Source organism: Danio rerio, chromosome 15, assembly GCF_049306965.1.
Source record: "Danio rerio strain Tuebingen ecotype United States chromosome 15, GRCz12tu, whole genome shotgun sequence".
In the NCBI taxonomy this organism is placed as follows: domain Eukaryota; kingdom Metazoa; phylum Chordata; class Actinopteri; order Cypriniformes; family Danionidae; genus Danio; species Danio rerio.
Window position 1 is genome coordinate 20,251,781 of NC_133190.1, and position 17,264 is coordinate 20,269,044.

General features: G+C 35.6%; 1 long non-coding RNA gene across 1 annotated transcript; it reads right to left on the bottom strand.

Annotated features, from left to right (window-relative positions):
* Positions 1 to 13,173: 13,173 nt before the first annotated feature.
* On the bottom strand, positions 13,174 to 16,801 carry LOC141377813 (uncharacterized). The gene is made up of 4 exons (XR_012390759.1): positions 16,739 to 16,801; positions 16,314 to 16,383; positions 15,903 to 16,018; positions 13,174 to 14,942 (listed from the first exon to the last, which is right to left on the bottom strand). It is a non-coding gene; the product is annotated as an uncharacterized lncRNA (long non-coding RNA).
* Positions 16,802 to 17,264: the final 463 nt, after the last annotated feature.

The window sequence follows — 17,264 nt, forward strand, 5'->3', positions numbered from 1 at the left end:
TATTTTTTAAAAACCATTTTAAGGTCAAAATGATTAGCCCCTTAAAGCTTTTTTTTTTTTTTTTTTTTTGATTTTTCATCTACAGAACAAACTATCATTACAAAATAACGCCTAATTTCTCTAATCTGCCTAGTTAACCAAATTAAGGCTTTAAATGTCACTTTAACCTGTATAGAAGTGTCTTAAAAATATCTGGGAAAATATTATTTACTGTCATCATGGCAAAGATAAAATAAATCAGTTATTAGAAAAGAGTTATTAAAGTATGAAGTTGGGGAAAATATAAACAGGGGGGCTAAAAATTCTGACTTCAGCTGTGTATATATAAAGACACACACAGTGGGGGTGAAGTATTGAACACATCATGTTTTTATAACATTTCTAAAGGAGCTGTTGACATGGAATTGAACCAGATTTTGATAAAAACACAAACAATACAAACATAACAATTAAACAAAACATACTGAAATTTATTTAATACTTTATATAAAAGACTTTTTGGTGATGGCAACTTAAAGACAACATGAATTGCTCAGATGTGAGTTTTTCACAAACTTCAACAGAGTGTAAAAATCTTGATGGTTCTGTGTGTCTGATCTACCAAATCTGATCTTTATTGTATTTTCTATTGGATTCAAATCAGGTGATTGCCTGCGCCATTCTACAGCTCAAAGCATTTGAGAGTTTCGTTGGCTGTGTTTTGGATTATTGTCTTGCTGAAATGTCCACCCTAGTTTCATCTTCATCCTCCTGCTAACGTAGATGTTGGATTGAAGCAGCTACTATTTATTTGCAATGACGAAGGGCGGAGGGTTGGTGAATAACTACTGAGAGATTTCAGCTGCAGTCTGGGCTTTCCCTGCCTTTCTACGCCTCCCTTTCTTCATGTGTTCAATGTTTTTTTCCTGTGTCATTTAATTTTATTACTCATTGCTTAATTTGTAAACTGATTAATTAATATTATTTTCTTTGCATATATGGATCTCTTACCAGCATCTGGTGACCATTTCAAGTCAACAGCACCTTTAGAAAGGTTTTCTGAGAAAAAATAGTGACCCAACAATAGTGTTTTCAAAAGCATATCACAGCCACATAGTTTTATCTTGATTTTAGATCTGTTTTGTGGAACCATGCTTCAATATATTCAAACCCAAGTGCTCTGCATCACAAGAATATAGTACAAAAGGAGATATGGCATAGACATATTGACAAGTGGCAGATAGGTCAGGCAAATATTTTATTACAAATCAAAGATGGTTAAGTATTGTGGTGTATATTTAGTAAAAAGAATTGCATAAAACAATTCTTTATTTGTCAACAATATCTCTCTGTAAATATCATTAGTGTGAAAAGGAACAAAGGCTGCTGGTGTCACACTGCCCTTAGCTTTCATTTGACCTCGAAACTGCGGTCAAGTGTATGTTGTTTGAGTTTTGATTTCACAAAACTGATTCATGTATGGCAGTGTATGATGTCAAATTGAATCACCTGATGAAATACTGGTGCTGTATGTGGCTGGTCCTACCACAATACAACAACTGATCAAATAAAATAGTAATTAGGTACCAGAGACACATTGGCTCAGCAGTTAGCACTGTCGTCTCATAGCAAGAATGTTGCTGGCTCGAGTCCCGGCTATATTAGTTGGCATTTCTGTGTGGAGCTTGCATGTTCTTTCCATGTTCGCATGGGTTTCCTCCGGGTGCTCTGGTTTTCCCCACAGTCCAAAGACAAGTGGTATAGGTAAATTGGAGAAACTAAATTGCCATAGTGTGTGTGTGTGTGTGTGTGTGTGTGTGTGTGTGTGTGTGTGTTTGCAGCTTGTTCATTCCGTTGTGGCGACCCTTGACAAATAAGGGATAAGCTGAAGGAAAATTAATAAATGAATGAAAATGAACAAAAGCTGTTGGTGTCATACTACCCTTAGCTTTCATTTTACCTAGAAACTGCAGTCAAGTATGCTTAAGTACGTTTTTTCGGTTTCACAAAAAGTCTTATGTATGATTCACCTGGTGAAATACTGGTGCTGCCTGAGGCTAGTCTTACCACAACACAACAACTCCTAAAATAAAACACTGATTAGATGCCACATTGTGCAGCCTTCAGTTATAATTTTCATTCAGTCATCATGGTACACATCACTTGATTTCCCCTCCACCCAAAGAGTATTAGTGTTCCAAAATATTGAGTGAACAGAGAGAAGAAACACTACAAAAAAACATGCCAAAACTTGTCAACATCCATCTTCATTGCTGTATCTATCATAACAGAAGAAAAATACACTTACTGACAGCAGTGAAACTGATCAATTGCCAGGGCTCTCAGGTCTCTCTTTAACTTCATCTTTCAGTGACTGACAAACATTGGAATGTTCCCATCATGTCATTTATACTGATGGTGCTGATGATGCCACTTACATCATCCCCATCTGTGCGCTCTTTCAAAATCTGTGCTTTGCTAAAAGCTTAAGGCATCTTCTGGTACTTTTCTCTTCTTATAACTAGGAAAGCAGTGAAGACATACGTTGCTTCTCTTTTTTGTGTTTCTAGTCTAAAAATAATGACCAAAAGCCATGTAATTTGGCAATATATCTACATTGTTCATTTACAGTTGTGTTTTGGTAGTGATAGTGTACCACATGCCCAGTACTAGGCTTGCTTGGCTCAGGGGCAATCAAAAATTGTAGTAGGGACTGCTTTCCTAGAGATTTTCTATGGTAATATATTCATAGTTAATATATTTAATATGTATTTTTTTGGGCAGCACAGTGGCTAAGTGGTAAGCTCACATCAAGAAGGTCACTGGTTCGAGTCTTGGCTCGGCCAGTTGGCACTTCTGTGTGGAGTTTGCATGTTCTCCTTGTGTCCATGTAAGTTTCCTCCGGGTGCCCCTGTTTCCCCCACAGTCCAAAGACATTAGGTATAGGTCAATTGGATAAACAAAATTGGCCAGTATATGAGTGTGTGTGTGTGTGTGAATGCGAGAGTTAATGGGTGTTTCCCAGTAATGGATGCGGGCAGCAAGGGAACATTCCGCTGTGGCAACTCCTAATAAATAAAAGACTAAGCTAAAGAAAAATGAATGAATCAATCTATTTTTCCTCAATTTTCAGTTTTGCCATTTTGTTCTGTGTGTCTCTTAAATGTGACTAATCTTTGAAAATGATAAGCACATGTAAGAATGCCCTTTTTAAGGCCAAACTATGTTTTCTTTTGCCATACAGACAGTTGTGGTTAAAATAATTGGCATAAATATAAGTGAAAAAGCTGTTTATATATTTATTTGTATTTAATTAATTGAAATTTGCTTTGGTGTGCTTTCAATGAAAATAATAGTGACCCTATGGTGCAAAATTAGTATAACATGAAGACATAAATCTTTCCTGTTTTTATCTCATTAAGAGAAATAATTTTGTCATACGAGTTTTAATGCCCAAGGATGCCTTTAAAGAACGCAATGCAAACATACTAGCACAGTATACAAGCAAAGACGCAATCACTTGCCATGGCAAACATATTGACTGTACCATTTTAATGGTTGAATACATTGAACTGTAGGCTTCAACAAATATAAAATAATGAGCAACATTATTTGCACAGCGCAACAATTTAAATTAAAAAAGATCAGAGTCATAACTATACAAACACAAGCGCACACACGCACTACACACACATGCACACTAACATATTAATACACATAAAATATTTATGATTGTTGCCAATCAGTTCATGTTTGGTTAAACCATGTGTGGTTGCATGCATAAGAGATGTATGTAAATATTGTCATATACCTTTTAAGCGCAATAAAAAAAGTATTAATAAATAAAAGATAACAAATTGAAGTACAGTTAATTTATAAAACAGTAATTGCATTGTTTATTCATGCTGGAATCAATGCTGTGAACTGTTATATTATTATGTATATATTATATGTATAATTATTGTTTTTCATTCAAACAAACATATTGGACAGCATTTGGTTGAAATCTGTTTAAGTTGAAACAGTTAAAAAAACGACAGTTTTTATGCCGTTTTTTATTTCCTAACCTGTTTAAGTTGAAGCTGACTTACTGTACAAATTCAAATTAAATCTTGTATAACTTAAAAAAACAAGTTAAAAAAAAATATTTTCACAATGTATAGTAGAATTGTTTACAGTGTTGAAAAATATTTCTTATCCACCACTCACTGTATAATATGCATGTAAATATGCATTTTACTGCCTCTAGTGTACATATAGGCTGGACATTTTGGTGAAATATACATTTTTGGAGTTGACTGAAGTGTGTTTGTTCCTTTTACTATACCTAGCTTATATTATGTTGAATGTTTAAGTGACAGAAGAAAAGAGGAAGCTCTAAAACAAGTACAGCTTTGCTTCAGGCAACCTGAACATCCTAATTTACAAGTTCAGTTAGCTTAGGTTTTGGATTGGGTTTAACAAAGAAGTGTCAAACCTGTGGATGAAGGATGAAAAGGGTCTTATCCTGGCTCATCTTTCACCCGGAGCAAAATGAGGGCAGAGGGGAGCAGGGTCACTGTCATACACTCACTTGCTGTATGTGTGTTTAACCACCAGGGCAAATGCCATAACACTGCCTCTGGACTCCAGAGATACAGCCCTCAGCTCATATTTGTCAAAATAGTGTTTTGACACAAAGCAAGAGTTTAGGGGCAAACGTAATTCATTATGTTCACAAAAAGAAAGAAAGACTTGTGGGGATAGTCAAAATATTGGGGAAAAAAATCATTAGATGAATTTATAAAGCTTATCCTTCATGAAGACACTTCGTAAATTTCCTTTAATAAATATGTAAAGAAACTGAATTTTTGATTAGTTATAAGCACGCAAAGGAATTAATTTGGAAACTTTAAAGGTGATTTTGTAATTAGTTATTTTTTTATTTAGATTTTTTCAACCTCAGATTCTAGGGGCCTTATCATATACCCGCCATAATAAGATGGGTTTGGCTCGATTTGTTGCTATTTTTAGATGAGCGCAACCCTAATTTTCACATTTTGCACCACATTGTTTAAAAAGCAAATCCATTTGCTCCACTTTGTGGACTCATGGGTGTTCTGATATAAAAATAAGGTGTGTTAAGGTGCATTGTTGGTGCATTGCTATTTTGAGGAACTGAAATAGACTGTGCCATCGACCAACTGAAAGCTAGTCTAAAGTCCCACAGAGAGCACGTTATGCGCCTATGCAGGTCCAAAACACGTACACATTGCTTAATACACACAGTATGCACAGCAACACACAAATATCTTTACATATTAAAAAAAATAATGGATTAAAATGTTAAAAAATATATTATTTTTTTAAACTAAAGACAAAGTAACGAAGCAGAATGAAGGAGGCTTGTTCTTTATCATCACACTGCAGAAAGTCTGTTTAACTGTTTTCTAGCTAGTAAAGTTTTTCCACTTACAAAGTCCACTATGTAAATAGCAAAAGTGCTATGGCACGATGTATCTGACCCTTAAAGGGAATGAGAGATGAGACTCTGATTAGTTTAATGCTCATTATGCTCAAAACACATCAATTACGCATGAAGGGAATAAGCGATACCCTGTGCCGTGGCGCAAAGCATTTGTCCGTCCTCAAAATAGCAAAAGTGGATTTGGACATGCCCTTAATGCTTTTGTGCCATGAGCTTGTGCCTATATCCTTAAAAAAGAGCCCTAGATTTTCAAATAGTCATATCTCAACCAAATATTGTCCTAAACCATACATCAATGCAGAGCTTATTCAACTTTTTTTTTTTTTTGTTCCTGGTGAATCATTTCCTTTGATTAGCCTATTTACCTTTAATTTGAAAAATATACCTACAAAAATCCTGTGTTTTTACTTAAGTCAAACTTGGATACAATTTGTATAAATTCAACCTTCTGAGTTAATTTATTTAAATTGCATTTTTTAAAATCTCAGTAGATGGTTTCTTTTCTTCTTGTCTTCAGCTCAAAACACCCATAAGCTCCTTTATTACACTCCACAGATACTGTAGCTGTTTTGTGCTTGTGCCTTTAAAAGCAGATGAGTTGGTTCATTTTTATCTTGTAATACTTCTTCTTGGGGTGCAGCTGATCACAGATAGTTGGAACAGATCTTTTACTCCCTGTATCTTTGCAGATTTTGTTTTGTGGACATTATAATACTCGTTAATAAGGTGTCTGTCAATGTATTGAGTGGACAACAAAAAGCCACACTGTTGCATCACGGTGTGGCGGGCTTTAAAATTGCTGAGATTTGAATCCTGATTAAACATGTTTGAAAAAGCAATTGGTGTATTTTTACTGTATTATGGCTGTGTACACACTATACTACACATATGTCTGTTCATACAGCTCCCAAAGGTTGATTTTGCATGATAGCCCTTTAAGGCAGCTGCACAGAACCAAAACAAATGACCAAATAAATAAAGATGACATATTTCACGTCAGCTGCTCAACTAAACTCTGACAGTGATTTCATGAATATGCTTTCGAAAGATGCTTTTGTCCTAAACATTTTTATGTATACTGAAATAGTGTACATTTACAATCAGATTAACAGTCAGTTAACACTGTTAGTAAAATTTATTTGGAATCTATGTGGAGGGGGGTTCGAGCCCCGGCTGAGTCAGTTAGCATTTCTGTGTGGAGTTTGCATAGGTTTCCTTTGGGTTCTCTGATTTACTAAAAAACGTGCTATAGGTGAATTGGGTAAGCTAAATTGTCCATAGTGTATGTGTGTGGATGTTTCCCAGTGATAGGTTACAGCTGGAAGGGCATCCACTGCGTAAAACATGAGCTGGATAAGTTTCCAGTTAATTATGTTGTGGCGACCCCAAATTAATCAAGGGAAAAAGCTGACAAAAATAATGAATCAATGAAAGGTTGAATCACAAGCTCAATAGCTGCATCCCAAATGGCACACTATACACTATGCACGTATGAACTATGCACTTATGTACTTACACGCTCAACAGAAGAGTATATATATTTAGTGTCGTCCCAAATGAAACACTAATTGTAATAAGCGGAAATTCAAAACTTTTTCCCTAATGAGTCAGTTGCCAAATTAGTGAAATAAATGACCAAACTAACAAATAATACCTGCCATGAGTGTAACCACATTCACCATCAGAAGGCGGTATAATTCCTCTTGTAGAAGAATTTTGCTTTCACAATCCAAAATAAAAAAAGTTATCCAACATGATATCTCTGCCTCTTCCACTACCTGAGAAAAGCTGCGGTTGTTGAATGTGTGAAGTGTCTAACAGTCCACACTTCTTATTACCGGTTAAAAAAGTGCATCATCCAGGTATTTAAAGTGCACTTATTATTTTTAGAGTTATCAGTGTGAATGCAGAACTTACACAGCGCACCTAATGAGAGAGTGTGCTGTGAGGGAACAGACAGTCGGCTCACACTCATCGTCATCATCAGGTCTCCTTTTTCATAGCAGATAAGTTAGTGTACTGTTCTAGTAACTGAATGACACAGAAAATTAGTTTATTTCGAGTCAGAGGGGGTATCCGATATGTTAGTACTTACTGAAGATGCAAACCGTTTCAAGACAACTCCGCTCAATTTAATAAACTGGTTCGACTAGTTCACTTAGAAGAAGCAGGCCGTAGACTTACATTTTTGCAATGGATTCTTGTAATTTTGAACTCATCGAAGAAAAGAAGTGGATTGACGTTAAGTGTAGATTATGTAAAAGTAAAACTCTTGACAACTGCAAGAAAGCTCTACACCTGCTCTCACCATCTCCAGCTTAACAAAAAATGGTTGACATCAGTTCATGTTCTCCGGGTAAAACAATTAATTTGACGAAACTAATATGGTTATTGCTTTTATTGTTGAGCAGAAGCAGCCACTGTATACTGTAGAAGCAACTACGTTTTGTAATATAGTACGATTTTTTCTCTTTTGGGAAACAATTTACACATTTGTTAAGGCAACGTGAAGCAATTTACTCAATGTATAAAGCTCAAATATTTCTTTTTATTTGGGGATGTTGTTTATCTTCTTACTGTTCATTTTGTTGTTAAACATTTCAAATCTGTTTTTGTCATAATAGAAATTAATTCATGTTAGTACTCTTATGCTTTATTGCAATCTTTATCTCAATGGACATTGAATTTACTTAATGGGGGGGTCCACAGTGTATTTTTAAGGCTTAATTGTTTATAAAATGCAAAGCACTGTGTGCTCATGCTCCACTTGTAGAAAATCACATTTTTTTATGCATCTTATTTGATTATATACAGCTACTCAGCTAACATAAAAACGACATGAAAAATTAATATGACAATAAAAATGTCATATTTCCTAGTTCCTCTGAAAGGCCCGCCCTCAAGAGGCTCGGATTGGTCAGCTAACATAATGTTTTGTGATTTGTGGATCTGCTACACGTCACGCCCCTACAAGCATGTGCTTTTGCGCTGTGTAAACAGTCCAGTCAGAGTAGCTGTTAGTAGTGTTAGCTGCCTATATCAGACAGAAAAATTAAGAGTACACAGCTGAACCTCACGCCTGCTCTCTAAAATAAAATCTGACAAGAGTCTTTCACGTATATTTGGTATAAGCTTGTGTAAAAACCTTTTTATATCTTTTGCGAGTTGGTTATTTGAGATGTAGAATGCACGAAAAGCTGCCACATAGAGAGACACTACAGTGCTGCTGAAGGTTAAGGTTGTTTACAGCGGTTTGATTGATGAATATGAATTTGTAGTTAAATTGTTAGCAGTGCCAAACCACATTTTCTGTTTACATCCTTGTTTACATTCTCGCTACAACATACAGTTAACACTAGAAACTGTGCATGCAATAGATCAATTTTAACAAATAAAAGTACTTACAGGTTGTGGATCACAATCTACAGCTTCGTCGGTTGGAGGAGTTTTAACCGAATCCAGCACTGAACTGGGAAAAATTCTGGAAGTTCTCCTTTGTCAAATGCAAGCTACATATTTTTATAATCCTCTGGAAAATAATTCAAATTAAACTGTAAGCACGTTTCTTTGTGTTGTGTCCTTTGGAAGTCCAAATACAAAAACAGAAGAAGCTCTGTTGAAATAGCAGCGTTTAGACGCCATTTTAGCTTTCTCTGCTATAACGTTACAGTACCTCTGGCCACACCCTGTTGCTGCGGTGTGTGAGCACGTGGTGAATGTGCGCAATTGGAAGCTCCTGTGATCTCACAAACCCAGACGGATTTTTTTGTTATCTCCAAACTTCGCTCGCTGTAGGCTTTGCTAACTCTGTAAAAGCAAATTTTTCCCTTTGCATTAAATTTTGAGTATATTACATTTAGAGATGTTGTTTATGTTCACACAGCTACATTACTCATCAACTAAAGTTTCAAACCAGTGCACCACCCCTTTAACTAACAACACAAAACATAAAAAAGTAGCAAACACATTACCTTACACGCTTTTATTAATCTTTATACATCATGTATAGGCTGCACAGTGGCGCAGTGGGTAGCACGTTTACAAGAAGGTCGCCGGTTCGAGCCTCGGCTGGGTTAGTTGACATTTCTGTGTGGAGTTTGCAAGTTCTCCCTGTGTTCGTGTGGGTTTCCTCCGGGTGCTCCGGTTTCCCCCACGAATCCAAAGACATGCCCTATAGGTGAATTGGATAAGCTAAATTGTCCATTTTGTATGTGTGTATGTGTGTGTATGGGGTTTTACCAGTGTTGGGTTGCAGCGGGAAGGGCATCCGCTGCGTAAAGATTTGCTGGAAAAGTTGGAGGATCATTCTGCTGTGGGAACCCCTGATTAATAATGGGACTAAGCCGAAAAGAAAATGAATGAATGAATGAATGAATGAATGAATGAATGAATGAATGAATGAATGAATGAATGAATGAATGAATGAATACACCATGTATAGCTCTAGGCTCAGAAAGTTCTCAAAATATAATTTTATTCTACATTTTTTTTTTGTGTGGTAAATGAAGGTGTATGTTAAATGCAAAGTTTCTCTATAAAAAAAGGTGAAAAATCACCTGCAAGTTCAGAAAGAGATCAAACCTCAGTCAGGTAAGGAGAAGCAACACAAAATTAAATAAAATGTAATATAACTTAAAAATTTCCATAAGAAGTAACCAAGTGACACAATTAGTTACTTTTGGGGTGCATTTAATGACTTTCCTCAACACTACAAACAGCAATGTAATTTTCTAATTGTTCATGTGTCTGCTGTCAGCATTTGTGTCCTCTTATGAAGCAACAACAAAACAACGGATCTCATCCCCTTTGAGGAAAAACAAGACATCCGCAATGCAAACATCTGCATTTTTCAGCCCCAAAAAGTAAGTTTTTGGTTTCGCCTGCAGGCCAGAGTGAAATGTTAGCCTGTGTGCCAGGCAAGGTTACAGCCTGTGTGTACATGCCAGTTCTCAGAGTGCCAGAGCAGGACAGGGCCTGCTGAACAAACAAACCAGCACAAGTCTATCAACAAACCCAGCAGGTACATGAAGAAACAGACAGATCACGTGCGCATGGCCAGGAGACCCTAAACTAATCCCCGTGCATTGACAAATGCATCTCGTGTGTATACTGAACTCAGCTGAACTCAAGTACGGGCATGACCTGTTGTAAAGAAACAAAAAATCGAGCCATTGATTACCCGGAGTATTGTTGATATTGCAAAACAAAGGGGCATGTAGATGCACATTCTGGAGCTGCAGGGCTCAAGTGTGAGCTGCAACTAAATAGATATTTAACAAAAGCATCCTTAAGAACTTAATGCGCAATACAATAACAACCAAAAGTCTTTTACAAGGTCAAGTCGTACGTCTGCAGCCTCAAAGCCACACTGTAGATTTACAGTGTCGTGAGGGCTGTGGACTAGCGAACGAGTGAACAAAAGGATGAAGACACAGCCTGGGGTGGACGGTATAAATTCCAGTTGTCTTGAATGAATCCGATGATAAGCTTCCCTGACATACAACAGCAAGGCCCTAAAAGACAATAACTGGCTGCTCCACACATTCCAATACAATAAATAGTGTTTTGAAGGTCTAATTGAGTGGCAATAATGAAACGCTAACTGTGCTGTGAACGGGACGTCACCTGACACCTCAGTATTATGGTTGGGCAGGTTTTTTAACCACATTTGGTTGCAACATGTCAGGGTATAACACCTCGAGCTATCATGAAACTGGATCGATCTGGTTATGTTTAAATGCTGATATGGAGAAATTGTTGATTAAGAATTACTATTAGTGCATCCTGTTTCAAAAATGGCATATAGTTGACAAAAAGACAACATAAAAATCTCTTTTTTTTTAAACACTATTTTTGAATTGAAAAAAAAAATGTAATTTTCAGTCTGATGTTATAATATAAGGGGTCATTTTATCAATTCTTTTACTGACTTTTACTGACAAGTTTTACTTTTTACTTAGTTGTACTATAAATACAGATTTTTTTTACAAAATTATTAGCCACCCTTAAAATATTTTTATTACTTTTTAAATATTTCCTAAATGATGTTTAACAGAGCAAGTAATTTTCACAGTATGTCTGATAGTATCTTATTTGTTTTATTTTGGCTAGAATAAAAGCTGTTTTTTTTTTTTTTGTTTTTAAAAACCATTTAAGGTCAAAATTATTAGTCCCTTTAAGCTATACTTTTTGACTACAGAACATCATTATACCATACTGTGCCTAATTACCCTAACCTGCCTAGTTTACCTAATTAACCTAGTAAAGTCTAGGTTTAGAAATTATTAGAAAAACTTCTAATAATATAAATATTATTTACTGTCATCATGGCAAAGATAAAATAAATCAGTTATTAGAAATGAGTTTATATTAAATATATTATGTTTAGAAATGTGTTAAAAAGAGTGAGAGTGATTTATTTTTATTGTTGGTCAATTATCTTCATATAGTGCTATTTATTTTATGAATACTAAGTTACATCTCATAACTAGGTTAGGGACGAGCTCCACTTGCTGTACTTTTGGTTTTTTGTTATCATAGTGTGGGTAAGGCCAGAGACGTGAAGATTTTCTTTTCAATATTGATATGTTTTTCTGTTTGGATAGTTAGGGTAGAAATTGGGCCAATAGAACAGATTGTTTTGTTTTATTTATTTCTATTGTTTATCATCTCTCCAACTCCCCCATTTGTCGTTTGTTCTCTGTGATTTGAAATATATTTTTTGTCAATATTTATTGTTCTACACAGAGCATCAGAAACGTATTTGTAGTGCTTTACTTTTTCTACATTTTTCTGTTAAAGCCTTATTTCAAAATATATTAAATTCATTTATTTCCTCAATTCTACACACAATACTCCATAATGACAATATGTTTTTTAAATTGTTGCAAATTTATTAAAAATAAAAAACCCTGAAAATCACATGTACCTAATCACAGCCTTTGCTCAATACTTTGTTGATGCACCTTTGGCAGCAATTACAGCCTCGAGTCTTTTTGAATATGATGCCACAAGCTTGGGTCATTGTACTCGAAGACAAACCGTCGCTCCAGTCTGAGGTCAAGAGCACTCTGAAGCAGGTTTTCATTCAGGATGTCTCAGTACATTGCTGCATTAATCTTTCCCTCTGTCCTGACTAGTCTTCCAGTTGCTGCTGAAAATCCTCCCCGCAGTATGATGCTGCCACCACCATGCATCACTGTACACATGGTATTAGCCTGGAGATGAGTGGTGCCTGGTTTTCTCCAAACATAACGCCTGCCATTTACTCCAAAGAGTTCAAGTTTAGTCCCAACAGACCAGAGAATTTTGCTTCTTATGATCTGAGAGTCCTTCCCAGCCGGCATTTCAACGGTGATTCAACGTTGAATCAACGTCAGGTCTATGGTTGGATCAACGTTGAATTACCTTTCGATTTTGCAAATTGGATCAACGTTTATATAGTGACGTTGTTTCACCGTCGGACCACCACCGGTGATTCACCGTTGAAATCACAACGTTGTTTCACTCTTACCTTCTTCATGGGTGAATTGTGGTCGTTTTGTAGACGTTGAATGAAGGTTGAATTACCTTTCGATTTTGCAAATTGGATCAACGTTGATACCGTGACGTTGTTTCACCGTCATACATTTCAACGTAAGTTAAATAGAAACTACATACAACGCAAAGTCCATAAATATAGCAAACAAATTTTTACTAATAAAAAATACACGACACAAATACACAACTTAGTCTGTGTATCAATTTATTTAATACACACCTCATTATTTCAATTATTCTAAATATACAGCAACATTTACAGCATACATAGTTCATTAAAACCATGCAGGTTACTATACATGCTGTACACTCAAATACAGAAAAAAGGCATACAATTAAAGTCACTTTTTAATTAGGTTTCATGAATTAAAGTTAATGTTTACTAACATGAACAAAGAACAAATACTTGTACAGCATTTATTAATCATTTAATTAATTGAAATATGTCCCGATGCTATTAAAATCAAAATGTGTGCTTGTTAACATAATGCACTGAGCTGACATGAACTGTACTTTCTTTATATGAAAGATGCTTCATTGCTCTTTGTTCATGTTAGTAAATACATTAACACTTACTAATACAACCTTATTGTAAAGTGTTACTGTCTTCAGAAAGACAGATACTAACTAAATTAAACTAAGTAACTAAACTACGCTTCAATTCTGTTTACAAAATACCCATTTTTAAAGTGGCTGCAGTAAAAAAATAAAATAAAAAACATCACTCACAACTAAGAATCACAAGTGAAATACATTACATCTGTTTGAGGTTTTATAGGTTGAGAGAAACACTTGAGGTAAAAGATGGCACTGGGGACAAAGAATCAAGTGTAAAACACTAAAACATCTATATCAGTCTAGCAGTTAAATACATATTTATTTCTCAAACACCAGGTGAGTTTCCTACAAAATCAATAATGAGGTTTGCTATTCCAATTCATTGTGAATGAATGGCTTCACTTTCACAATAGTGAAAACTCATGCTATAATCTAAACCTGACATTACTCCTTCACTTTGCAGGTCTGCATGCTAAATATTTAGTAGTTTTTTTTTTTTGTATAAAGTACATCTATTGTGTTTAGCATTACTGCAGCAAAACTGAGCACCTGTGACAGTGGAACATAGACAAATATTTCAGTAAATCATCAAGAAAATGTGTAGAATATATGGTTTGATTCTCTCTCACAAACACAACAGTAAAAGCAATTTGTTATTCCATTATTATTAGTATCATAAAAATTGCATGTTCACATGGGTCTTATAATAATGGCTCACATTTGTGAATGTAGGACCACTATTTCACTATTACATGTCACATTAACTGTTCATATAGGTTCTGTTATTAATTACTTGTGTCATCCCAGAGACCTGTTAATCTTCAGAACACAAACTAAAATATTTTTGATTAAATGCTCCTCATCCTCTACAGACAGCAATGGTCCCAAGATGGTCATTGTCAAGATAAGGCACAAAACACATTGTCAAAACGTTCCATGTGACTTCAGTGATTTCAACTGTGAACATACCAAGCTCCAACAACACTTTAGTGAGGCAAAACAAAACAGTAAATACAAATGTGTTTGCGTATATCTCTCCCGCATCAGATCAGCATGTGTGTTTACTACGAGCAGTAAGCACACACCATGACCTGTTGTGGCAAAGGCAAACAAGTTATTTTTACAGTACTTACTGTGATTTAACCTTTATGACAAATGTACTGGACCTGTTACACATATCACTATCTTTTATGAACACAAATTTCACTGTAACGGATGCTATTGTTTTGCTCCAGTTATACCTTTAGAGAACACCGTACTAGTCAGACATCCATACAAAAGCAGAGAGTTTGGTCTTGTGTAGCAGAACTGCAATAGATGTCTGTCTGTCTGTCAAGGCTGACACTGGTTTAGGCCATCAGTATGTCCTTGATGCCCTCAAATGGAGCTTCCAGAAAACCTGCAATAAATGAAATATGAGGTTACAACTAAGTTGGTATCTGCTATTATACAAAGTGAAATTCAAATATTTATTTTTTATTGAATCCAAATTTGTCCTATAATATCGCCACACTCAATAATTTTGACTCATCCATCTGAATATTCCTAACTAAGAGAAGTGAAGAATTAGGTGTGATGACGTCAGGAAGCCCTTCGCCACTACTGGTGCCAACATTTCCAGAATTCAAATTTCAGATTCTCGAAAAAATTGCTTCTTTTTTTTTTTAACCAAGGCTGCAGTAAAGAATCATGAAACATTCAACACATCTAATAATTACAAGTTGTTGTAAACCATTACATGTACTGTAAAAGCTGTTTAAAGCTTTTTAGACATGGTTGAGAAAAACTCTAGAAGGAGTAGCACTTCTGCAAAAGTCTGCATGTAGGACAGAGAAGTAAAGGGATAGTTCAAAATTTGTATTCTGTCATCATTTACTGACCACATTGAACACAAAAGAAGATATTTTGAAGAAAGCTGCAAATCTATTTAACCATTGACTTCTATAGTATTTTTCTCTACTATGGAGGTCAATGTTTACAGGTTTTTAGTTTTTTTTTTTTCAGAATAGCCTCTTTTGTGTTAAACAAAATAAACTCAATGGTTTTAAACCATTTGGGGAGTAAAATGTGAGTAAATTTTCATTCTTGGGTGAACGATCCCTTTCAGTTGGAAAACACCAGAATTCTTAAGTAGACCCTTTTCGCAAGACAGATGATGCATTTCATTTGTCATCTTAATCCTCAAGTTTTTAATATTTAGATTTATTTAAATAGCATGTTTATTTATTTGTTTTAATGACATTTAATAAAAACAACTTCTCAATGACATCACATGTACTGGACCTGCTACACATGTATCACTATTTTTTTGAATACAAATTTCACTGTAACAGGTGCTGTTGTTTTGCTCCAGTAATACCTTTAGAGAACACAGTAGTAGTCAAGACATCCATACAAAAGCCTTGGCATGGAGTAGCAGAACTGCAGTCTGTCCAGGGAGGCTATCTGCGTGTTCTTGATGCCCCTCAACTGGACCTTCCAGAAAACTCAGAAAGTTAAAACCCATTACACCTTTTATCTGCTACTATACAAAGTGTAATTTAAGCATTAATTTCTCACTAAATACATATTTGTTCCCCAACACTGTCACATAGTATAACATCACAACATGATTTCACAATAATAATATCAATATAACAATATAATATCACAACATAGCCTAACAATCAATAAACAAACATATTAGAAAGAGAATATCACCATGCTTTTGGTTAACCAAAGCACTAAGAAGATTTAACAGATAGCTTAGTTAAAGGTAAAGTAAACTTACATGGACAAAGCCTTTTCCATTCAATGCTGTGCAAGTTAGTGCGTCTCTGGAGTAAGTTAACGTTACATGTCTAAAAGCAAAAACAACAACAACAGTGAAACGACAGCAGTTCACTTTGTAATAATAACACTAATAATACAGCGTATAAAATGGATATTGTTTTATAACGTTGCTCAGTAACTTTAAACTGCGTTTGGAGTTTATCGCTTTGAATTTGCCATAAAAACGCTCATTTAGACTAACGTTAAACATGTGACATTACCTCGAGGTTAGCTGCGTCACCGGAGCGCAAACAAGACTAAAAACAAACTGGAAAGTTTTAAATGCTTCAAAATTCGAAACACTACACCAAGTCACATTTAAGATGTGTGTAAAACAAAATCGGGGGGTAAATAAAACATTAAAGCATCTAAAAACACGCTTACCTCTGAATTCTGCTGCACTGCAGGTCAGGTGTTCGTAATTAAGTGAAGTGAAGCGCTGCGCGTGGCCGCGTGCGCCGAGTCCTCCGATACCATGGTAACCAAACATGTTGAATATTGGGTGAAGCCATGACGTTAATTCAACATACAGACCATGATAAAAAAATGTCAACGTTGATTTGTACAAGGATTTCTGTAACTTTTTTCAACCATTTATCATTCAACATTGTTTCAACATTAAAGCAACAACTGACGTATTTTCAACCACATTTCAACGTTGAAGCCTTGTCATATGCAGGCTGTTTTTCAACCGTTCAACATTAAACGTTCTATCAACATTATTTCAACGTTCAAAACACATCTGACCTTATTTCAACCATATTTCAACGTTGAAGGTCGGTCGTGTGCCGGCTGGGTTCAGATGCCTTTTGGCAAATTCCAGGTTCGAAGTGGCTTCCATGGCCAAAACAGGCCTGATTGGTGGATTGCTGCACAGATGGTTGTCCTTTTGTGGTTGTCCTCTCTCCAC